Here is a 26,565-nt window from a genome sequence, read left to right on the forward strand (position 1 = left end):
TGCGTTGTTTGTTTAGAATGGATCGCAAATAGATCCGAATGAAGAAACGTACATAACCATAGTAGAAAATGGGTCTCGAGTGTTCCTGCAGAGAGGGGGTTCTCGCTGCAGAATCGGATCAAGACAAGCAGCGATGTCGCCTTGCGGAGAACAAGGTTACGCGGCTTATGCGGCTTATGCGCATTGCAAGTTGTGGAGAGACACTGGAAGTTCGCTTGAGTAAAAACAATAGGCTTCAGATATTTTATGTTGGGAAGGGGGATTGGTTTGTTAAAATATGAATGTGAAACCATAGTAAAAACAATTGACGTTGATTGACGCCAATCGGTGGTTCATGTTTTTTGAAAGTTAGGCTAATAAACATGTTGCATTCTATACAGCCTTATGTCATTTTTTAAGTTACATAGCCTGCCTCCAGTTTTCCTCAACTTGACTAATTTAAGAGGCGATAGGCCTATTTGAACGGCATATCATCAAAATGTCCGGAAAACGAAACCTTTGTGACCGGCACCATTTTTTTCTAGCGGAAACTCTGCCGTGAACACGTGTCAGAGATGTATATTTTGTGAATAAAGATGCAATGGGTTTTTTTTGCACACACAAAGTATTCACTTCATAAAGTTGAGGTTAAACCACTAGTCATATTGATTATTGTTACAATGTCTTTTACCTTGAAAGTTGTAGTTGCATAAACTGTGAAATGGAGGGACAGAAAGCTCTCAGATTTCATTAAAAAGATCTACATTTGTGTTTCAAAGATGAACGAAAGTCTTACAGGTTTGCAACGACATGAAGGTGAGTGATGAAAATGTTTGGTAATGTTTGACGCATAAGGTAAATCAGTTCCTCAGGGGCACCAGTAGATCTCTTCCTGATCTCTGATCTGCTCCTTCCACCGTCCCAATCCTGGATTATTGAGCCACGACAGAAGTTTCCACTTTGAATGCTTTAGCCTGGATGTTTTTTCTCCAGCATCTAAAGTGAGAAAGAAAACAATAACCAAAATGTAAATGTAAAAAAACAATGGTTGTCCAAAATGTGAAGTATTTGGAGTTCTCTTACGAGAGTTCTCTCGTACTGCGTTTTATCAAAACGCTACGGGAAAAGTCTCTTTTCACGAAACACTGAAGCAAAAAATTATCCTTTAATTTTCATATATGTAAAACGCGTTGCGGCAGCAGCAGTCAGCTATGGCGAGACGGCTTGCTCGCTCATTTGCTGCTCTGCGGCAACTGCTTAAGCCTATCGAGCGAGGCCTGAGATGACGTCAGGCCAATGAGGGCGCTTCGCGCCCTCCTCGCCACTTCCCGCCGAAACGGGCGTGGCTTACCTCTATAAAAGGAGCTCGAGAAGGCTGATTCACTTGATTTTAATCTCTTCAGCGAAGCGCACGCATCGCTGGATCACGGAAGCAAGCGTCGTTCGAAGCAAGCACTTCAGCGGGACGAGCCCTCGAAGCCGCTGGCCAACGCCGCCTTCTACAGCCGTACCTGCTGCGCTTTCCGACGCCTATATCCTTTATTGCTATATTGCTCTGTTTTCTGTGTGTGTGTGTGTGTTCGCTGCAACACTCACCCCTAAAAGAGCTGCGTCTTTTTCAAGACGCCTTCTCATGCAGCGCTCGCGCTCGCTCCGAGCCAATTGCCTACGGTGACTCTGAGGACTCGCCAGGCATCCTTTCCGAGGCTGCCCTTCCTGGAAGCGGACGGCGGGATTAGTTTTTGTTTACGTTACAAGAAAAGCTACCCTGCCTCTGCACGCGTCATTCACCGGCGAAGGAGAAAAGAGTGTTCTTAGTCCCACCGTTGGTCGGTCTGACCTCTTTTCTCTCACATTTCTCAGTTCCCTGTTCGGCGACTGGAAATATTATTGCAGCAAGTGAGTCTGTTACACGCTTGCCTGCCAGCAAACGCCGAAGAATACATGTTGACGCCGCTTTCAAAGCCTGTATCCCCCTGTGGCTCAGTGGTGGAATTATAGGTTCTCCTCGCGGGAGACCGGGGTTCGGATCCCGGTCTGGCGGCATATATATTTATGCCGCCAATGCTTTGCTCTGTAAGTCCCCTGAAGGCGACTGCAGAGATGCATTTTGCAGCCAGCGAGCGCGTAGTACCCGCTTGCCTGCAACCGAACACCGTTTCTACGGTTCCCGCGCGTCACTGGCGAAAGAGAATGGAGTGTTTTCAGCCCCGCTGAATCTGGGCGATTTCCACTCTTCTCACATTCTGGCATTTTGCAGGCGTTCTGAAAATGCAAATCACTCTGTCTGTTCCCCGAGAGGCAACTGCAGACGTGTTTTTTGCTGCCCACGAGCACGTGGTACAGGCCTGCAAGCAAACGCCAGTGTGGATAATACTCGCGCTGACTTTGTCTATGTATCTTCACTGTGGTCCAGTGGTAGATTCTTAGACTTGCGCGCGGCCGATCGGAGGTTCGAACCCCAGGCTGGCCGGCAGAAAATATTTATGCCGCCGAATGCAAATCACTCTGTTTGTTCCCCGAGAGGCAACTGCAGACGTGTTTTTTGCTGGCCACAAGCACGTGGTATATATGCCTGCAAGCAAACGCCAGTGTGGATAATACTCGCGCTGACTTTGTCAATGTATCTTCACTGTGGTCCAGTGGTAGATTCTTAGACTTGCGCGCGGGGGATCGGAGGTTCGAATCCCAGGCCGGCCGGCAGAAAATATTTATGCCGCCGAATGCAAATCACTCTGTTTGTTCCCCGAGAGGCAACTACAGACGTGTTTTTGCTGCCCACGAGCACGGCCGATGATGCTATATGTGTAGAGAAGATGCCCACTGCTAGTGCCCATCCCTAACACTAGCACAGCCCTTCACACAGGGCCCGCGCTCATATATTCGACTCGGGTCGATCACGCACGCAACATAGTGAACGTGCCCACTGCCTAGTGCCCACAAACACTATGTTCTGCATGCCTTGTGGTTTCTGTAAAGACGAAACCTGTGTGCATTCACTCTGCTCAGACAGACAGTGCACTCATTGCAGTAACTGTGCCCGCTCTCCCGCGCCCACACTTACTCACGGTACTTCTGGTGTCCCGGCCACGGCCGATGGTGCTATAAATGTAGTGTCGATGCCCACTTCTCAGTGCCCATCCCTACACACAAGCACAGCCCTGCACTTAGGGCTCGCGCAAATAAAATCGACTCAGGTTGATTGCGCTCCCCACATAGTAAAAGTGCCCACTACTCAGTGCCCACGAACACTATGTCTATCAGATCACAGGCTCTCTGTAAAAACGAGACCTGTGAGCGCGCGCGCTGCTTACACAAGCAGCGCGCCCCAAGCAGTAAATGTGCCCGCTCACAGCCCACATCTACTCGCACACATGAGTCCCATGGGACTCGCGCAGCCCCCCCTCACTCAGCCAAACACTGTTGTAAGGTCAAGGGCGAGCGCTCCGCCCGCTGTATTAAGCGCGCCCCCTGCCTCAAATGCCGCAGGCATAACGCCTATGTTTGTGAGCCCCATAGCACCTCTGTCGCACGGCGAACAGAGCGCGCTCTGTATCCGGCCCTTAGCCAACCATGCAGATGCATGGGCAGCGCTTCCAGGGGTTTCGGACTGGGTCTTAGGCATTATAAAGAGAGGCTTCTCGCTACAGTTTTGTCGACGCCCTCCGCGCTTCACAGCGCGCGTCGAAACTTCGGTTCCGCTGAATGTAGCACACCTACTTCGCGCCGAAATATCAAAACTGATAAGCAAAGGGGCGATAGAGCTTGTTCCCCGAGTTCAAAGCGAACAGGGGATATACAGCAGATACTTTCTAGTCCCCAAAAAGGACGGCGGTATCAGACCCATTCTGGATCTCAGACGACTGAACAGAGTATTAGTGAAACGCCGTTTCAAAATGCTCGCAACCAGCAAAATTCTCGCGCATGTTTGCCGAGAAGACTGGTTCATGTCGATAGATCTGAAGGACGCGTATTTTCAAATACAGATAGCGTCACATCACAGGCGATTCTTGAGATTCGCCTTCGAGGGTCAGACATACCAGTATACAGTCCTGCCTTTCGGCTTGTCCCTGGCACCTCGTACATTTACGAAATGCATGGACGCAGCGCTCGCTCCTCTCAGACTCAGAGGCATGCGAGTGCTGAACTATTTGGACGACTGGTTGATCCTAGCCCAATCACGATCTCAGCTCATAGAGCACAGAGCCATTTTACTCGATCACCTCGAGAATCTTGGTATCACGGTCATTTGGGCGAAGAGTTCACTGAACCCCAGCCAAACGATTCCGTTTCTGGGTATAGTTCTGGACTCACAGTCTATGACAGCGCGGCTGTCGCCACAGCGCGTGCTGAACATTCAGCGCGCGGCGATGTCTTTCTGCCGCGGCGCTTTCACCCCGCTCAGAAAATTTCAAAGGATGCTGGGTCTCATGGCCTCAGCATCGTCAGTTCTCCGGCTGGGCTTGCTCCGCATGCGCCCGCTGCAGTTCTGGTTGAAAGCGCGGGTTCCGCGCAGAGCGTGGGTGTCCGGTCATTTACGCCTCAAGGTCGATCAGGACTGTGTCACAGCCCTGGTGCCTTGGATGGCGAACGACTGGTACCAATCAGGTGTAAGCCTGGGGACTTCCTCGAGGGTGAGGATGGTGTCTACGGACGCATCCACCTCGGGATGGGGAGCGCTGCTCGAGGGCAGACCGTCCTTCGGCCTATGGTCGGAACGGGAAAAGCTCCAACACATAAACTGCCTAGAAATGCTGGCAGTGCACAACGCGCTGACGCGTTTTTGTCCCCACATCAAGGACCAACACGTCATAGTCCGTTCGGACAACATGGCAGTGGTGTCCTACATAAATCGCCAGGGCGGTCTGAATTCCATACCCCTGTACAGGCTGGCGAAACGCCTCCTGCTATGGGCTCAGCACAACCTGCGCTCGCTGAGAGCAGTACATGTGCCCGGGCTGCTGAATGTGGGCCCGGACAGACTGTCCAGGAACAACGTTCCTACGGGCGAATGGTCTCTACACCCACAAACAGTCCGGCTGTTGTGGGAGAGATTCGGCAAAGCGGAGGTGGACCTATTCGCGTCCCGCGAAAACGCTCACTGCCCCGCATTCTTTTCAAAGACTGACAGCGCGCTGTCCCAAAAGTGGCCGCGCTGCCTGCTATACGCTTTTCCCCCCATCTTCCTCCTGCCTCAGGTGTTGGAACGGGTCAGGAAAACGAAATGCCCAGTGCTGCTTGTAGCACCGTTCTGGGAGAACCAGGCATGGTTCCCAGTTCTGATGCAGTTAGCAGACATCGCTCCATGGCCAGTGCCGTTGAGGAGAGATCTCCTCTCGCAGGCCAGGGGCTCGATCTGGCACCCACACCTGGAACTATGTTCCCTTCATGTGTGGGCGCTCAACGGATACCCGTTGGTCTCGCAGAGGGAGTCATGAATACCATCACGGAGGCTAGAGCGCCGTCGACCAGGCGACTCTATGCTTCAAAGTGGTCGGTTTTCTCCGGCTGGTGTACAGCTCGGAGCCTTTCACCCCTCGAATGTGAGGTAACGGAGGTTCTCTCCTTCCTACAAGAGCTGTTGGATAAGGGCAGATCCCCTTCCACGCTCAAAGTGTATGTGGCGGCTATTTCAGCGTTCTCCGGTTCAACGCTGGGTCAGTCACTGGGAAGGAATGATTTAGTCATCCGCTTCCTTAGGGGAGCTAGGAGACTGAATCCACCCAGACCTCCTTCAGTCCCTATGTGGGACCTTTCTACGGTCCTGGCGGCCATGAAAGGTGCCCCTTTCGAGCCTATCCAGTCTATTAGCCTCAAACATTTGTCTTTCAAAACAGTGTTTTTGATGGCTCTCGCTTCAGTGAAGCGCATAGGCGATCCGCACGCGCTCTCTGTGAGCCCGGCGTGCTTGGAGTTTGGTCCTAATGACTCTAAAGTCATACTCAAACCTAAGCACGGCTATGTGCCGAAAGCCCTCAACACGCCTTTTCGGGCTCAGGTTATTTCCCTGGCTGCCCTGCCAGCATCGAGTGAGGAAGGGGACTCGAGTTTTCTTTGCCCTGTTAGGGTTTTAAGAGCTTATATGTCCCGCTCTGCTGTCTTCAGACAGACAGAGCAGCTCTTTGTCTCGTTCAGTGGACGTTCCAAAGGAATGGCTGTTTCGAAACAAAGTCTATTCAGATGGATAGTTGACGCCATAGCGCTGGCTTATACTGCCAAGGGCATTCCATGCCCGTAGGGAGTTAGAGCGCACTCTACGAGAAGCGTTGCTTCTTCGTGGGCTTGGTCCAGCGGGATTTCCCTACAGGATATATGTACGGCGGCAGGCTGGGCCTCTCCGTCTACATTTATCAGGTTTTATAACCTAGAGGTTCCCGCCTTACAGGCTAAGCTTTTGTCGGTGTAATCTGTTCAGCCGTCTAGTCAGACCACTGAAACCCATGCGCAATGCGCTACCGACTATCTTGGGCAGAACTGTGTAAGACCCACATTTCCCACATTAGTTCAGGTTCCCTACCCTGTCTATGTGATGTTATACTTGCGTCTGTGGACATGTCTATTCTACGACGCTACAGTATAGGGAATTAAGGCTCCCACCCTTATTCCCTGACTCTGTGTGAGTCAATCTGGTGATTATGCACTGTGTGCCTGAAATAGCTTCCGGTGATCAGTGTTTTTATCCCAGCACGCACGGCGTTTTGCAAGGGGTTCCCGTAGCGTTTTGATAAAACGCAGTACGAGAGAACTCTCGTAAGAGAACGTACTCGGTTACTAACGTAACCTCGGTTCTCTCTAGAAGAGGGAACGAGTACTGCGTTCTCTGCCGTGCGTACGGTTCACTCTGGTTCGCTTCGGCGATCAAAATCAAGTGAATCAGCCTTCTCGAGCTCCTTTTATAGAGGTAAGCCACGCCCGTTTCGGCGGGAAGTGGCGAGGAGGGCGCGAAGCGCCCTCATTGGCCTGATGTCATCTCAGGCCTCGCTCGATAGGCTTAAGCAGTTGCCGCAGAGCAGCCAATGAGCGAGCAAGCCGTCTCGCCATAGCTGACTGCTGCTGCCGCAACGCGTTTTACATATATGAAAATTAAAGGATAATTTTTTGCTTCAGTGTTTCGTGAAAAGAGACTTTTCCCGTAGCGTTTTGATAAAACGCAGTACTCGTTCCCTCATCTAGAGAGAACCGAGGTTACGTTAGTAACCGAGTACGTTTTCTTGAGTTTTCCCTCTACATATTTGTGCAAGATTTCAGTCATAGATAAATTGTGAATGTTTGCTTGATTAGACATTACCTGTCTAGCAACGTATGTTTATGCTGAAATATAATATTGGTTTGTGTTTTAAAATCAGCTATCACGTCATTTTGTAGCGAACTGTCTCGTGTGATAAAGTTTTGAGCTTCAGAACTTCCGATAACATAGTGAGTTTTTAGGGAGCGAATGTTTCAGTGCACTGTAAGGATTTTGTGATAAAGACAGCCCTTAACCACTGACTACTGAGCTAGAGACCTGAGTGATATGCACCCAGAGTTTAGCACCTTGATTAGCTTGTTCAGGTGTGCTACACTAGGTTGGAGTAAACCTCTGCATGTAAGTGGACCTTGAGAGACAATGTTGATATCTCCTGCGATATGTTCTGAACTTACATCACTGGTGTCCAGACCAAAGTTCTGCAGAGTTTCTGGTGATCCTGGATCAGCTGCTCAGGTCTGCTTAATAGGGTTTGGAGCTTAACTCTGTGAACAGGACTAACGTTAGATGGCAAACAATACTGTAAAGGGGAGAAGACAAACAATATTATTATGTTATAAATAATTTGTTCTGTATTCATCTGCTTACCTGTACAAAGTATGCATCATGAATAAGCGGTATATATTGAATTTGATCTTTTAATAACACTGTTTTACTACATTAATACTACAAACCTGATAAAATGACTGGGCAGTGGAGAAAAGTCTTATTTTGCCCTCCAGGTGGGCGTAATGGTGTGACGTCACGTGATAACTGAATTAACCATACAGTGCACACTTTTTTGGTTAACGTTAAATAAATTAGCTTATTTCCATTCATCCATTGACCAGTTGTCAGCAAAACCTTTACAAAACTACAAAATCTCTCATCTACACATAAGATGTGATTAAAAGCCCAAAATTGCAGCTCAAGTCTATAGTTTACCTAAATTAACCTTACCTTTAGTTAACAGTTAGCCTAACAGTTGAGATGCTAACGGACTTTTGTGAAGACACTAAACCATTTCTATAAACTAAATATTCAACCGAAGCAAGTCATTTACATCAAAGAAAGTCTCAGAAACATTTGTATGTACTATTTGTGTAATTTTATGGACTAAACTTACCTTAAAGTAGTTAAAACAACAGTGCGAGACGGAGTTTCGCTGATTATCAGATGAGCTGCTGCCTCGTTTCCATGGTAACGCCCTCCGCTCCAGTTCAAATGCGGCTTGAATGTTCAGCGCGCGCGCCCATTAAAACACAGTAGAAGTCACGCAGCATTTACATTAATTTTGAATTGATGGAGTTAATAATTTGATAATCAGCTAAAATATCCTGAAACTTGATACGTTATTAAGTGGATAGGTCTGTGGCCATCGCAAACTGTAAATGGAATACAAAATGTATTTCAATATATTTAACAGTGCTTCACATATACAGTATGTGAATATATTAATATGCAGTTATTAATAGGCTATTTAAGTGCTGTTGTTTCGGTGTTAAACTACTGTGATGTTTAATGTTTTTATGGATGTATTATAGGCATATTTAATGTAGTAATTGTCAACAAAATGTTTAGAAATAGGTGTAATAATATTCAGCACAAGTGTTTTCTACGAGATATAAACCACTAGGGAGCGTTTTTTGCTGGATTTATGCCATATCATGTAGGTATTGCAAACATATGATATTAAAATAATAACCTGCAGAGAACGTTCCGGGAAGGTTCTCTTTAGGTTATAAAATAACAACCTGCAGGGAACGTTCCCAGAACGTTCTCTTTAGGTTGTAAAAATAAAACCTAAAAATAACCTGCAGGGAACGTTCTGGGAAGGTTCTCTTTAGGTTATTAAATAACAACCTGCAGGGAACGTTCCCAGAACTTTCTCTTTAGGTTGTAAAAATAAAACCTAAAAATAACCTGCAGGGAACGTTCTGGGAAGGTTCTCTTTAGGTTATAAAATAACAACCTGCAGGGAACATTCCCAGAACGTTCTCTTTAGGTTATAAAAATAAAACCTACAGAGAACGTTCCTAGAACGTTCTTATTTGGTTCCCAAAAAATAACCAAATGGGAACCATATGGGAACGTTAGGGGAACGTTCTGTGTTTACTGGGATGCTGCTGAACAGTTGTGTGTGTTAATACACGTGCGGCATAGGCGGAAATCGCGGGGGGGGGGGGTCGGGGGGGTCAGGACCCCCCCTATCTGAGGGTTGTCCCCTCCTAAAAATATAATTAAAATATGTGTATTGTAAATAATATAATGATATATACTTAAAATAATTGTTTAAGTAGTAAAACAATAAAAATGCAAACGGGGAAAATACAAATAAACGTTTTAAAATTTTGAGTCCCCCCTCCCTTGCCTCAGTGCTTCGGTCCACTGCCCGCTCCCCTTTTACCTCATCACAAACAACTCCAATAAACTGCAGTAAGTCAAGGCTATTTTATTTACTTTAAACCTCGGATGAAGTGATTATTTTCTCTTTAATACAGAATATGCTGCATCTGCGTCATTAATAAATCATTGACATAAAATGTTATGATAACCAATCACTTACTTTTGTCACCGATGTAGTCCGCCTCGCTATGTTGGCGATTATAACCTTGTTTTATACAGTCTGTGCGTTAAACGTTACCTAGATTGTTTAAAAACCGTTCCCTCACACACACACCCAAAGAGTGTACGCATACACCTTGTGTAGTCTTGTAGATTAGACAAGTGCGGGTGCGCATTTAGATTTTCACGCTTTCACTGTGTGATTTAGTCAGTTTATATCATTTAATATAGTTAATATAATATAATATCACACAAAGAGTGCAGTTTTTCTCCAGATATTAACATGATAATAAATGTGATTTAATAAATTGATAATTGAAAAGTTTACTTTTAGACACAATATTTCGCCAAAGAAAATAGTTGAAAACTAAGCCAAAGCACTGTATTTGCGTCTCTGAGAAACACTGAGGTATTTCCTTACTGAATTATGAATCAGCTTTTTGAACGAATCAGTTGAATCACAATGACTCACTCATTAACAATGAATTGCTGCCACCTACTGGCGGTTTTAATTTCACATTTAAAGTATCTTTTCATGTTTTAAATAATTTTACATATCAATATTCAACGTTTTATGTTTTAAACAAAACATTATTTATGTCTTTGTAAAATCTAAATGCCATTTCAAATGCAACTTTTGTGTTTCCTCTCCATTGCAAAGATTGTGTTGATATTATTTAATTTGATTGGTAACAGCCCCATTGTGACTTATTATTATAATTTAATTTAATGTATGAAATTGACACAAAAGAATTTATAAAGGTAAAAATGCCAATGAAGGTAAAAATCTATTGAAACTTATTGGAAAAATGATTTCTGTCACTGCTGTGAACTGAACCGCCACACAGAATATGAAGAATATCAAAAACTTTAGGAGTCGGCTGTCCTCGGCAGTCCTAAACATGCCAAGTTACCAGCACAATAACACACTCAGCAAAATATTGTCTAATTATCATTATCGATAAAAATCCCTTAATTAATCATCAACCATCATTTTTTTTTGTCAATTTTGCACACCAATGAAGAATATTTTGGTCAATTTAGTCAGCTTTTTCAATGAACCAGAGAGAAACTTTGAGAAGAAGGATAATGGAACGGTCTAGCTACACTAATAATAGCAGTAAGGCTTTCCTCTGTGTACTACACATATCCATAGAAAGTACAATTTTGCCTATATTATTGGTGTCCCCTTCAAAAAATTGCTCGTGAGGAATGTTATGTTTATTGTCCCCCCCAACATTTAGATGAAATTTACGCCCCTGACGTGCGGCCGAGTTTTTGGATATACTGTAATTTCTTAATATGTTTATCAGGGAGACCAGAGTATAGTGCATTACAGTACATAAAACTTCACATCGAGGTACAATATATACACATTTTTATGTTATACTTTACAATTTCAATCATGCTCTGATCTGCATCTTTTTCAAGCAAGGAGCAAACCACGCATAATCATCTGCATTCCCTAGAAACAGTGGGTTTAGTTTGTAACTGTGGCAACTTCATTCTTTCTGAGTAAATTAATCATGGTACTCTACAAATGTTTAATTTGTGAGTAAGAAAGAAAATACATTTCACCAAGTATTCACACACACACAGATGGATGACAATTTAAAACAGGGGTTCCCAATTCCAGTCCTTTTGCCACAAGTCACAACTATCATGATTACGGGTGTAACCAAAACAAATAGTGTTCCAACTAATCACCGACAGGGGTGTGTGTTATGACGGCTGCACCCGAAAAACACCCACCCCTGTCGTTGATTGGTTGGAACACTTTATTTTGGTTTTGAGTGGTTGGTGAAAGCAATTGTTTTTGTGTGCAGATCTCAGAGCCTAGGCTGCTTACAGAGATGCGTTTTTTTGATGGCATACTTATGGGGCGGGCAGCTAGCGGATCATTAGGAAAGATTAGATGAATGTGATCATTTATGTTTGGGCCTGAAATCACTGATACAACCTTTTACCCTCACAAATGTTAAAATTGGTCAAATTTTACTCTGAACAGTATGTTAAGACCATGCTATGCAAGTTCACATCTCCCCTGTGGAATCCGGACATATTCGAGGATATAAAATTTGGGCTTACACACATGAAACACAATGCATCACGCTCTATCAAATCCTGCACCATATTTAATGGCTGTTGTCATGACGTTTTTGAAAGACCCATAGTCTGACATGTGTGCAACAGGGAATGTTATGGTGTCTGTGCAAGCGCTGACTGTTGGATAACAGATTGTGTGGTTAGGCATCTTGTGACAGTCATGGTCAAACTTCACTGTGATCTTGAAGTTCTGGCGATCAGAAAGAAGAAGATGTCTGTGGGCTTGACCCGTAATCCACTGCATCACTGAGGGTACAATTGTGATGTCTTCTGACGTGGCATCTGGTTCAGCAACTAGAAAAAAAACTCCAGTGAGTATATCTAGGCTTACATATGATGTAATGCTCATTAAAGCATTTTAACACCGTAACTAAGACACCAGACTGGGTTGCTGTGGAGTCACAAACACTCACGCCAAAATTAAACTAAACACCGTCTGGAGTGACGGCCCAAATATGACAACCTATGGAATCCGGACATATTTGAAATGTGGCGGGATCGGGAATTGAATCCTGGTCTCTGGTGGGCAGCTGCATCAGATACCTGATACTTAGATCACCACACCACTGCGGACCCCTAGAGTGGAAATCTTAAATCACAATCAACACTTTCAATGACTAGTTGTACACATACCTTCCAGCTCGTGCAGGAAGTCTTGAAAGTGTTCAAGGATCTGTGTCTGTATTATTGTATTAATTGTAAAATACAATAATCAAAACATCTAAAACTGTTTTATAATCCAGTCAGTCCTAAAATTTTAACACACTGTTGTTATTAGCGGTGATAAGCTCGGGTCCAGGACGTGATCTAATGAGAGCTTGCCAGATACTAGAAAGTTGTAGCACCATCACTGGAGGAAACATGGTGCAGCTCCACCTTGGCAATGCTTGTAGCAAATATTTCACCTGCAATCCTATAAAAGAGAACATGGGAGTTAATACAGAAAGACAAATAACTTCCAGCTTTTTAATCACTAGGCTAAAGATTTTAACAAAGGCTACAAATTCATGAAAAAAGAAAGCAATGTATAACTGATTGCCCCCCCTCCCTTCCATCAAATCCCATCACTGCAAATCGCCTACCTGAAGAGCTCTTCATCAAAGTCATTCACAGAATATTTGGGCATTTTGGACTTCCCACCTTCAAAAAGGCGTTGCTCAATCCCAGATACCATTGCTTAGAATCACCAACAAAACAATTAAAATCATTAGACAAGACACCACAAATGTTATACTGTATAATATTGTCAGATTGGTTTTTAAATGCATTTCCCTTTTTAAAAGTAACTAATGAATGGCCACTACTCACTGGTCAGAAACTCTTTTCTAAGGGCCCCTGTATCAATCCCCGCCTCTCCAAGGAATTTGATCCGCAAGGGATTAATTAGTGTAGCCTTTTTGTTGCGCTTCCATAACTTCAGACCTATTTCAAACATATTATCTCGAGACACACAGAGCTCAAAGGTCTTGCTGGTATCCACTTTTGATTTGAGCCACATGATCACATCTTCCTCACTGTGAAAAATACCACATTTGAATAACCCTCTCATTGTATACAAATACAGTAAGGTAGAGGTCTCACCAAAATTAAATTTCAACTATTATCTAGTCACCCTTGTGTCCATGGAAAGGCAGGTTAAGGCAGTTCCATTCGCACAAGGGTGTCTAGATAATGGGTGCATTTTCATTTTGGAATAGAATAGAATAGAAGAATAGAATAGAATAGAATGACGCATTTATATAGCGCTTTCATATGTACTACTGTACACCCAAAGCGCTTTACAATCATATCAGGGGTCTCTCCTCAACCACCACCAGTGTGCAGCATCCACTTGGATGATGCGACGGCAGCCACAGAACAATGGCGCCAGTGCGCTCACCACACACCAGCTATAGGTGGAGAGAGGAGAGAGAGTGATAGAGCCAATTCAATGTAAGGGGATTATTAGTAGGCCATGATTGGTAAGGGCCAATGTGTGGAATGTGGCCAGGACACCGGGGTTACACCCCTACTCTTTACGAGAAATGCCATGGGATTTTTAATGACCACAGAGAGTCAGGACCTCGGTTTTACGTCTCATCCGAAGGACGGTGCTCTTTGACAGTATAGTGTCCCCGTCACTACACTGGGGCATTAGGACCCACACAGACCACAGGGTGAGCACTCCCTGCTGGCCTCACTAACACCTCTTCCAGCAGCAACCTGGTTTTTCTCAGGAGGTCTCCCATCCAGGTACTAACCAGGCTCAGCCCTGCTTAGCTTCAGTGGGCAACCAGTCTTGGGCTACAGGGTGATATGGCTGCTGGAGTGAACAATCCCTTACATGCTACATGAATAAAAACTTGGACTTACCATGAGATATCATCTGTCTCAGTATGGAGTTCCTTCTCAGGTGAGGTTGTGTCCTCAGTTCTATAAGAATAAAGGCATTAATGTATTTACAAATCCAGTCCATATCAGCTATCCCCATATCATTCAACAAAAATAATTAAAGAATTAAAGCAATACATACAACATCCTGAGTGCACACAGCAAGACACCCCACCCCTCTCCCCGCAGAAGAAGACAGAGCTGGAAGAAATAGGTAACCATTGCCTTTGGCCACAATGGCTAGCATGGTCCTCGATAAGCAGGACGGGGAAGAATATGCCACATATAGGACACTGGACATCCTCTTTCTGGATGGACAGAGAGACACTGTATTTATCTCTGTGAAGAAATTCTAGTGTCTTGCGACACTCACAGGACAGTTCAGTACAAACAAAAGGAATAAATACAAGGCATTAACATCTACATAGGAGACAACTTCTCAAAAATGGTTAGATATGTAACAGTTACTCCACCTGCTGAGGGCAGTGGTCCTCTTCAGTTGTCTGCACTGGCACTGGAGTTTGCAAAACTTCAGGAAATTGGACATCGTCGTCGTCATCAGAGATAATCTATAAGATTAAAGCACATTTCAAGCTTAAGATATTCATACACAGTTAATTTTAGACATTTAATATCCCAAATTCTAGAAAAAAAGTTCACATTTGTTATGTGGAATAACAAATAATATAGCATTTATATAGTGTTCCATCAATAAGAAGTTTGAGGTGCTCAAGACAAGGGGGGTGGCACATCACAACCAATGTGTAGCTCCCACCTGGATGAACACTCAACACACATCAGCTAGTGACGAGGTGAAGGAGAGGTAATGAGGGAGTTGAGGACCCAGATGTATGTTACGATTCTCTGTTGCATTACCTATTTTACATAAATAAAGTGTCAATTTAAGTATTTTTACATTACCTCCTGCTTTGTAAAGCAGCCACCGGTCCTGCAGCTCCACCATTTTTGGTTAGGTGGCCTGCAATAGCCTTGACTTCCTGTTGACGAATGCGCATGCGTCGCGTCTGAACGCGTTGTTGTCTTTGGAGCTCCATCGATTTGATTTATAATTCTTGATTTTCTCTTTAAACTCACTTACAACGAACATTTTCTACTTTTCCTCACTGAGAAGCACTACTGCTCAAACCTCATAGTTACAACGCGGACTGTTGAGCAGACGCGTCTCAAGCCTATTAGTGATCCAACGCTGGATACTCTTATAGGTTACTCCCGGGGATCACGGCTGAACGCGTCTTCTCCACACTCACTTACAAACAAACATTTTTTCACCTATCGTGCGTCTACTCTACACCCTTACCACTAAAAAGACGGATTATATCCAAGACTTCAGTCCTAAATTAGTATTAATATTGATAGCATCATTGGTAGCGTAGTTGCTAACTTACTGTCCATCTGTTAAAATGGCGAATATATCAGATGTAGGTAGTCTACCTTTTGGTGCAGGTGAGGACACATTTGAGCTGCACGCGGTGCAGTCTGAGCTGGAAGCTGTTGAGAAACAGATCCACAACCTTTTAGTGAGACAAGCCGAGCTGAGAGACCGGCGTTTAGCTCTTGAAACATTGCGCGCTGATGCACACAAATCAGTGATTAACGTTACTAACCCGCTGACTCCGACCTCGTCTACTCCGTGCGTTTCTCAGCATCGGTCCCGAGCACCGAGGTCGCGATCAGCCATGGTCTCGTTCACTCCGGCTCCAACACGCCACCACGAAGTCTGGATGGTTCCTCAGCGGAAGACGCGAGTCAGGTCTAAACCAAGACTCTCTCCGACCCTCCCGGTTTTCGAGATATCCACCCAAAACCGCTTCTCCCCTCTTCGCAGGAGTGAACGACATCAGGCTGCGCCAGACAGAGGTTCTGAAGAAAGACTTCAGGAATCTGATCGATACGGTACGCAGCACATCGCCTGAAACAACGATCATTGTGTCAGGACCGCTTCCCACGTACCGACTAGGACATGAAAAGTTTAGTAGATTATTCGCGCTAAATCTATGGTTAATGTCATGGTGCAATGAGCAGAAATTGCTCTTTGTAAATAAGAGATAACTCGTCAATGGCGGCGAAAGAGTTAAAAGTCTTGTGTAGCCAGACTATTCTAGCTTTGCCTCCCAAATCAAACAATACAAGGGTTTGGGGTCTGAGGTGGTGTAGCAAAATAATCATCAGGCTTCTGATGCAACTTTCCACTGGAGATAAGGGTTAAATTCCCAGTCTGGCCAGATACTGCATATGGCAGTAGCCCACAGGGGAAAGGCATATTGGGCAGCCACTCCTGAGGGTGGTTAGTATAATTTCGGCATAAGGCTATTTGGACTGAATGTTTAAATTATTTGTGTAGGCTTTGTATAATCGTCGTCAGTGTAACCATTGCCTAGAAAATTTTAAATTTTCCCACGCCAAAACAAGTCCAGATTATGTCAGCTGGACTGGTTTCTTAATGGTACTAGAACCAATAAGTTAATTCAAAACCAAAATCTGTCAGACCTCTACCTGGCCATTTCACACTGGACGGAGCTGCGCTCAATCTGACTTCCTGTGGGCCTGGAGGAATTGGCCATTTCACACTGGCTGCCCTGTCGCTGTTCTGGAGGAATTACTGACGAAATCAGGGCAAGTAACTGCCGTGCCCTCTCCTGTGTCTCAGCTGTATTTAACTGGAAAGGGATTTTAGTTTAGATGTACAAACATATTTAAAACAACTATCTTGCGCCAATGTACTCAACTAAAAATAATTTTCAATGGCTTACCTGTGGTCGTTTTTCCATGCTGGAATTTAAAAGAAAAAATAATTACCATGACAGTACAGGCACAAACATATTCGTGGGTTGTTAATGTAAGAGTTAGTCCTAGACCTGCAATATACCTTGTCAGCTCTAGACCTCGGCTAGATGGTAAAAAATGTAAAATGGTAAAAAGCGTGTAGTGCAACAACCATACAAAGACTAACTTATTTTAAACAAAACTAGGTGGGACACTTTCAAACGGTATATCGATCACTGTCTAATGTTAGCTAGCTATAGGGTTGCCACCTTCCATGCATACTAACGTTAGTTGATAGTTGTACAGGAGGTTGTATATGATGAACAAGCAGTTACTCTTCAGCTGCTTTGAGGCTAGCAAGTGCAAAGGTAGAAACTAGCTCATTACTTACTAAATAAGGCGTGAAACTATCTAAATCAAAACATTAATTTGGCATTTGATTTAAAAATAGTATATAAACCAGGTGAGTTTGCAAGTTTACCTAGCATGATGGCTGGTTAGCTTTACTAGCGATTAGCAAGCAAATAATATAATACACATTCATTCCTGAATATGAGTGCTATTTTTTAATGTTTAATCTTCAGTGATGCTGAACTTGCTCAGCCAGCTGTGTGTCATCATCTTACCCAAACATTGGAGTCTCCGTGCTCAACTAAACTAGCCATAAGGCAGAGGCGGCATCAAGGGGTGCTTCTCAATTCTTATTTGTGTATCCTCGTTTCCTCTCCTCGCTTCCTTTCCTCTGTAGGAGGGAAGGCTGCAAGGAAAAGACGCGAGGACGGAGGGATCGAATGAAAGCTTTTTTTATACATTGGAATCCTTGATCACTCGAGCATCACTTCACATCAGCAGCGCTCAGAGGATCTGCCATTATGTTGTTGAAGTTTGTTTATTCAAGAAATTCATAATAAATATTAATAAAGCAAGATACCCTGTTGAAATATGTGAGATGTGTGGTTTATATAAACTGCAGAGGTAAAGTATAAATCAAAATGATTGTGACCAATGTGAAGGGGGAGGAGAATGTATACGTGCGTCACGTTTTAGTCGATAAAACTCTTCTGCACAGGATGCACCTGTGTATCCTCGCTCATGACTCCTCTGGAAGCCTCCTCACTCCTCGATCCTCGACTCCTGCCGGTGCAATTAGAGAATTGAGATGTCCTTCAAGATGGCTGTGCTCGATCGGTTTCCGGGTCATAGGATGGAGGAGAGAGGAGACGAGGAGGGATATTGAGAAGCACCCTATGTATGCCGGTGAACTGAACAATGGTGTAATGATTCAATTCGACTCCCAAGACAAGACGATGGCCAATAGGAACTTTTTTTTCTCTCAGATCATTTATTTTCTCGCATGTAATAAAGACACAATTCTATCTCCTTAGAAGTCAGTTTTCTATACATACATATACATGCACTAACATTTGTATAGCATTTATGTACAAATAAAAAAGTTCCTGTGCAAAACTAAACTTGTAGTTAGGCACTGGTTTGGTATAAAAAAAAAGTCATTTTCATGCTGTGCAGGGCCCCACCACCCTTCTCGAATCAATGTAAATGGTACGACCCGCAGGTCGGGTGCTTCTGCTGCGGACCTGCGGTGAAATTGAATCAGTTGATGAGACAGGAGCTGGAGTGAGCCGTGATAGGAACTAGGAAGACAGGGGAAGAGTCATGTCTTTCCTTAAGAAAGGAAAATCAGGGGCTCAAAAACGAAAAGAAAAGAAGATTAAAGAGAGAAAGGCAAATGAGGGCAAGCAGTTGCTCACTCAGTTTTTTTAAAAGAAAGGTGAGCTCCAAATGCATCATCGAGCATTGACATTGTTTTAACATAAATATCTACTCCAGGTAGAATAGCATACATTTATGTTCGTACTCTATTTGAATAATATACCAATTCTTTATAGTATCACACCCTACATAGCGAGCAAACAATGTTCTGGGTAAATAACAGGGAGTGAGAAGCAAACGGAGGCGGAGCTGGGAGCTCAGCACAATGCCACTCCAGGCAGCTGCCTAAACGCTTGTCTCCTCTTCTGCTGCAGTTCTCCCCAGAGTCAGAAGTTTACATGAAAACACTGTATATTTCCCTCCATTGTCAAAATCTAACACCCACGAAAACACAGATCGTTAGCGCCTATTTTACTGCAGAGTTATGCAAATTAGCTTGTGCATGCTCTTACATTAAGTACAGGATTGTTCTCAGTTTAATGCACATCTTCATGATTGAAAATGACTTATTTTAAAACGTAATTCAAAGACTGAATGTCTAGTTTGGCGGTTAGTGTACCCCGTGATTCTTTAGTCTGCATTTATTTTAAACAGACAAATAATCATCAATTAACTTGTACTTAGCCTACACTTTAAAAAAGGTATTGTGACAATAAAGGATATTTTAGTGGAATTGCCTGTATTAACACTTAGTAATTAACTGTTAAGAGGAAATAAGCAAAATGGGTACATTGTTATTGTACACATTTAAACTTTAAACTGTAATTAATTACAGTTTAAAGTTTAAATGTGTACAATAACAATGTACCCATTTTGCTTATTTCCTCTTGTAGCAGAGGCAGAAATAGAAGATGAGGTTGATATTCATATAAGTGATGAGAGGGAAAGTGAAGAATGTGATGAAGGTAGTCAGGAGCAGGAGGACAGAGCTGAAGAGGAAAGAGAAGAGAATGAGAGACTTAGGGATACTGGTGAGGGATTGTCAGAGGACCCACGATTATGGCCAACAACTCTTACTGATAAGCACAGGAAAACTATTGTTCAAATGCTAGCCAGTGAAGGTGGAGCAAAACCTGGTATTGGAAATATCACACCTAAAGATATGGAGGGCAAACCATTCCCAACTTACCTTCAGTATGCAAAGTCCGCTAATGGCCGTGAGAAAATCAGAAGAGATTGGCTTATATATAGTGAAAGTGCAAAAGCTCTATACTGCATCCCATGTCTGCTCTTCTCTCATGAGCAGAAAACACCATCAAAAAGTGCACTAAATAGCAACGATGGGCTTAAAACAGCAAATGTCAGATGAAAAAAAATGTATGAAAAGTTTCCAAAACATGAGACACATGCCCCCCATAAGCAGTGCTATTTGAAATGGAAAAGTCTTCAGCACTCCATATTGGCAGCAGGAGGTGTGGATAGTCACGTTGAACGACAAATACTGACAGAAATTGAGAAGAACACATTATTATTGGAGAGGCTTTTGGATGTGACCATTCATTTGGCTTCAAGAAATCTTGCATTCAGAGGCAAAACCCTGGAACTAGACAATGTCCATAATGGAAATTTTCTCGGCACTCTTGAGTTGTTAGCACATTATGACCCCATTTTACATGAGCATCTTGAAAAAGTAAGAGAAAAGAAGGCATCACGGCTAACTCATTACCTTAGTCCTGAAACACAGAATGAGTTCATTGAACTATGTGGCAAAAAAGTTCTGAACAGCATTCTTGTAGAAAGAGAAGAGGCAATTTATTACTCAGTGATCTGTGACTCTACACCTGACACATCTCACACAGAGCAAAATGTGCTACTACTAAGATATGTGCATCAAGACAAAAACAGTGGTGTTTGGGAGATAACAGAAAGATTCCTCCAGTTCAAAGACTTTAATAAAAAGTCAGGCAAGGAAATTTCACAAATGATCCTAGACATGTTGAAAGACAGAGGCGTACCATTGGAAGACTGTCGAGGGCAAAGTGAAAGGTGTTCAGGCTCAGATTTTACAACAAAACCCAGTTGCAACATACAGTCCTTGTGCATCCCACACTCTCAATCTGGTGGGAGTACATGCTGCGCAGTCCTGTCCTCAGGTTTCGACTTTTTGAATGTTACTAGGTCCCCATCCCGGCATCAATCCCGGGACGTGTTTGCGTTCACACAGAAGGCACTCTAGCAATTTTACGGCAATTTCCCGGGATCAACGCGCTGTGTGAAAGGTACTTATGAGAGGCTTACTAACTACCAGCTTGAACGATCTTGGAACATGACCTAAAGATAAAGACGAGTTAATAATATTGAGAAGAGGCTCTTCCACTACAGGTAACACTTCTTTCAGTAGTTTAGTGGGTATTGGATCTAATAAACATGTTGTTGGTTTAGATGAAGAGATAAGTTTATTTAGCTATTCCTGTCCTATAGTTGTAAGCGCACAGTTAATAACAAGCTTATCCTAGCGCCACTAATGTTAGATAGCTAGCTAACATGCTCTACTGATAGCTAGTGAGCGCAGTTAGGCTATGTGCCACTTGACGTTACACAAAACACAAACTTAGCTTAGCTAACGTTAACTAGGCTTATACGTGTTACTTCTTTTGCAAACAGTAATGATAACTTTAGGGACATAATATTATTAGACCCAACATTATTAGCCACCGTACTGACCTTCTCCATCAGGGTCCACTAGACAGTGCTGAGCTCCAGACGGCTGAGTTTCTTCTCCATTATCACCGTTGCAACAGGGGCTTGTTGATCAGCTGCCCAACAGATCATATCGTAGGTACTGTTCCAGCGGGTGGGGCAATCGTTGATGAGCTGGACTGGTTTGAGACCAAGGAGCTTCTGCTTGGACTCCAGGAGGTAGCTGTCTGTAGGGGAGTGCTTGAAATGCTGAGCGGCAGCCTTCAGGCGACTGACTGTTGTTGCAACGGAACGCTCTGCAAGCCCCTTTCTCGCTGCCAGGTTAATTGTGTGAGCCATGCACGGGATATCCGTGATCCCCAAGTACCTCTCTACTGCATTGACATAGTTGGCCGCATTGCCTGTTGTGATGGCAAGCACAGACTCACGCTCCACGTGGTACTCTCGTAGAATACTGTCGATGCATGTGGAAACATTCGCTGCTGTGTGAGTGGTTTGAAGCTCTGACGTGTCCAGGACGACATTTCTCATCTCTCAGTCCTCGTCGATGAAATAGGCTGTGACCGTAACATAGGACTCAGTAGCCAAAGAACTCCAGCCATCAGTAGTCAGTGCGTGTTTTTCTCCACGCAGCATTTCCCTTATGCCACCTTTGGTTGTGTCGTACAATTTCGTTATTTTACCATTCATGGTTCTGTAGCAGGGGATCTTGAATCTTGGCTCTAGCTTGTGGACGGAAGCTTGAAACCCACTTCTCTCTCATATTGCTGGTGTGTGTTAGTTTAGTCCTACACACTACTTTGTCTTTGCTCCCAAAGTAGCGCCACATGTTGCTTTTTAGATTTTTAGGAGTGTATATTTCAAACTCCTCAGGCGTGTTTGTAGGCAAATTTTGTTTTCTTGTATACAAAATTGGCGCTAAGTAACCAGGACGCTAACGTCACCTATGACAACGCTACGATGCTAACATTGGCCCAGATGACCAATAATAGACTTGTTAATGAACTTGCGATTCACAACTTCACCAGGCGTGAAAAAGCCTTGAAATTTGAATTGAAAACAACATTTTAAGCAAACCCATTTACAAAAAATAAATAAATGCACATAACAGTTTCGAATATTAAAGGATCCCTAATATTCGTTTGAATATCTTTTATTTTTGTTATATTCGAATTATATTCAAATAATGAAGTTCAGAGTCAAAGCCCTAGTATGAATGGATCAGGAGCTGTGTGCTGGTAAATCATTTTTTGAGGCTCTGGAAAGGCTGGGTGGTAGTCGGTGTCCAGGACAGAGACTTGGGCTTGTTCTTGAGTAGGAAGAACAGTATGAAGATTTAGAGGTTGTTTTTGTTCACATTTTTTTTTTTCAGTTTAATCATGATCAGATTTTTTCTAGATCCTATAGATTTATTGTTTGACCTCATTATTCAAGGAATAGACACAGTGTCTATAGAGTGGACTACACACACATTAATATCAATTAAGTGGGTAGAACCAGGGCTGTGATTTGAGGTATGACTTACTATACGCATGGTGCGTAGTGTCTTGGAGATGTTGTCCGACAGAAGATCTGCACCAATTCTGCTGAGCTGCAGCCCATTAGCACAGAAAAACCTAGATCACTCCCAGAAAAGATTAAAATTATTAACAAAGAGCAGTTTCTGTTCATTACACCATGACATTTCGAATGTGCATGCGAATGCGCATGCGTCGCGTCTGAACGCGTTGTTGTCTTTGGAGCTCCATCGATTTGATTTATAATTCTTGATTTTACTCTTTAAACTTACTTACAACAAACATTTTCTACTTTTCCTCACTGAGAAGCACTACTGCTCAAACCTCATAGTTACAACGCGGACTGTTGAGCAGACGTGTCACAAGCCTGTTAGTGATCCAACGCTGGATACTCTTATAGGTTACTCCCGGGGATCACGGCTGAACGCGTCTTCTCAACACTCACTTACAAACATTTTTCACCTATCGTGCGTCTACTCTACACCCGTACCACTTAAAAGACGGATTATATCTAAGACGCTTGTCAGAAATTAGTATTAATTGATAGCATCACTGGTAGTGTCGTTGCTAACTTACTGTCCATCTGTTAAAATGGCGAATATATCAGATGTAAGTAGTCTACCTTTTGGTGCAGGTGAGGACACATTTGAGCTGCACGCGGTACAGTCTGAGCTGGAAGCTGTTGAGAAACAGATCCACGACCTTTTAGTGAGACAGGCCGAGCTGAGAGACCGGCGTTTGGCTCTTGAAACATCACGCGCTGATGCTCACAAATCAGAGATTAATGTTACTAACCCGCTGACTCTGACCTCGTCTACTCCGTGCATTACTCAGCATCGGTCCCGAGCGCCAAGGTCGCGATCAGCCGTGGTCTCGTTCACTCCGGCTCCAACACGCCACCACGAAGCCTGGATATTTCCGCAGCGGAAGACGCGAGTCAGGTCTAGACCAAGACCCTCTCCGACCCTCCCGGTTTTCGAGTTATCCACACAAAACCGCTTCTCCCCTCTTCGCGAAACAGAACGCGATGCTGTGATCATCGGTGATTCCATTGTTCGGCACGTCCATGCTACATCAGGTAAAAATAAGGTGCACAGTCACTGCTTTCCTGGTGCTCGTGTTTCTGAAATCGCTGCTCGCGTTCCCGAGATTCTGAACGATAACGAGCGCGTCGGAACTTTGGTATTGCACGCGGGAGTGAACGACATCAGGCTGCGCCAGACGGAAGTTCTGAAGAAAGACTTCAGGAATCTGATCGATACGGTACGCAGCACATCGCCTGATATAACGATCATTGTGTCAGGACCGCTTCCCACGTACCGTCTAGGACATGACAAGTTTAGTAGATTATTCTCGCTAAATGAATGGTTAACGTCATGGTGCAATGAGCAGAAACTGCTCTTTGTAAATAATTGGAATCTGTTTTGGGAGCGTCCTAGGCTTTACCGTGCTGATGGCTTACACCCAAACAGATTCGGATCGGATCTTCTGTCAGATAACATCTCCAAAATGTTAAATACCTTTTGACTAGTAACCAAAAGTCCAAATCATAGTCTCTGCTGCACCAAATTAACTGATATAAATACTAGTGTAGAACATTGCATAGAAACTGTGTCTATTCCTCGTTTAGTGCGATCAAATAATAAATCTACTGCAGGATCTAGGAAAAATCTAATTGTTATTAAAACAGAAAATGTTGCTATTAGTAAACAAAAACAATTTCTAAAGCTAGGTCTTCTAAACATTAGATCACTCACACCTAAGGCAGTTATTGTAAATGAAATAGTCACAGATAATAGCATCGATGTACTTTGCCTTACTGAAACCTGGCTTAAACCAAATGATTATTTCGGTCTAAATGAGTCTACTCCATCAGGATACTCCTATAATCACGAGCCCCGTCTGATTGGTCGTGGCGGCGGTATTGCAACTATCTATAGAGATATTCTCAATGTTACTCAGAAAACGGGTTATAAGTTTATTTCATTTGAAGTACTTGTACTAAATGTTACGCTCTTAGATGATAGAAAAACATCCCTATTATCTTTAGCCTTGGCTACCGTATATAGACCACCAGGGCCTTATGCTGATTTCCTAAAAGAATTTGCAAATTTTCTCTCAGATCTATTGGTCAATGTCGATAAAATATTAATTGTTGGAGATTTTAACATACACGTAGATAATCAAAATGATACGTTAGGGGCTGCGTTTATAGACTTATTAAACTCCTTTGGGGTTAAGCAAAACGTTACCGGACCAACTCATCGTTTTAATCATACACTCGATTTAATTATATCACATGGAACCGATCCAACCGATATAGATATCATTCCGCAAAGTGATGATGTAACTGACCATTACATGGTAACTTGCATATTACGTACCCCGGTAATATATCATGCTGTGCCGCGTTATCGATTAGGCAGAACAATCCTTCCATCCACCATAGATAATTTTTCAAATTGCTTATCGGATCTGTCTCAGCTGCTGCCTGAACCTAAACAAACAGATGAACTAGACGAACTAACCAGCACTATGAGCACCATTCTCTCTGGAAAATTGGATATTGTTGCACCTATGAGACTAAAAAAGGTCAGAGAGAAAATTAAAGCACCATGGTACAACAATACTACTCGTGTTCTAAAGAGAGAAACCCGTAATTTAGAGCGTAAATGGAAACAAACTAATTTAGAGGTTTTTAGAATCGCTTGGAAAGACAGTACGTCACGCTATAAAAAGGCCCTAAAAGCGGCCAGGGCTGAGCACCTCCGCAAACTAATAGAAAATAACCAAAACAATCCTAGGTTCTTATTTAACACCGTGGCTAGACTAACAAATAAACAAGCGTCACCTGAACAAAATATTCCGTTACAGTTTAGTAGTAATGATTTCATGAATTTTTTCACTGAGAAAATAGAAAACATCAGATCCACAATTGTAAACGTTCAATCTTCAATCGCGCCTTATAATTCAGCCTCGATTATCACCCCGCAAGAACAATTACAGTGCTTTACAACTATAGAACAAAAAGAGTTAAATAAACTTATCATTTCCTCTAAAACAACAACATGTTTATTAGATCCCATACCAACTAAACTATTGAAAGAAGTGTTACCTATAGTGGAAGAGCCTCTCCTCAATATTATTAACTCGTCTTTATCTTTAGGTCATGTTCCAAGAACATTTAAATTGGCAGTTATAAAACCTCTCATTAAGAAACCACAATTAGACCCAAATAACCTAGCAAATTATAGTCCCATTTCAAATCTTCCTTTTATGTCCAAAATATTAGAAAAAGTTGTGTCTGCCCAACTGGGCTCTTTCTTGCAAGAAAATGACACCTATGAAAAGTTTCAGTCTGGGTTCAGGCCGCATCATAGCACTGAAACTGCACTTGTTAAAATCACAAATGATTTACTCTTAGCTTCTGACCAAGGCTGTATCTCAATATTAGTTTTACTTGATCTTAGTGCTGCGTTCGATACTATAGATCACACAATACTCTTAGATCGGCTACAAAACTATACTGGTGTTCAAGGACAAGCATTAAGCTGGTTCAGATCATACCTACCTGAACGCTACCATTTTGTCTATTTAAACGGAGAAAAATCGATCATAACTCCAGTAAACTATGGAGTGCCGCAAGGA

Source organism: Scardinius erythrophthalmus (genome assembly GCF_964197995.2).
Source record: "Scardinius erythrophthalmus genome assembly, chromosome: 4".
In the NCBI taxonomy this organism is placed as follows: Eukaryota; Metazoa; Chordata; class Actinopteri; order Cypriniformes; family Leuciscidae; genus Scardinius; species Scardinius erythrophthalmus.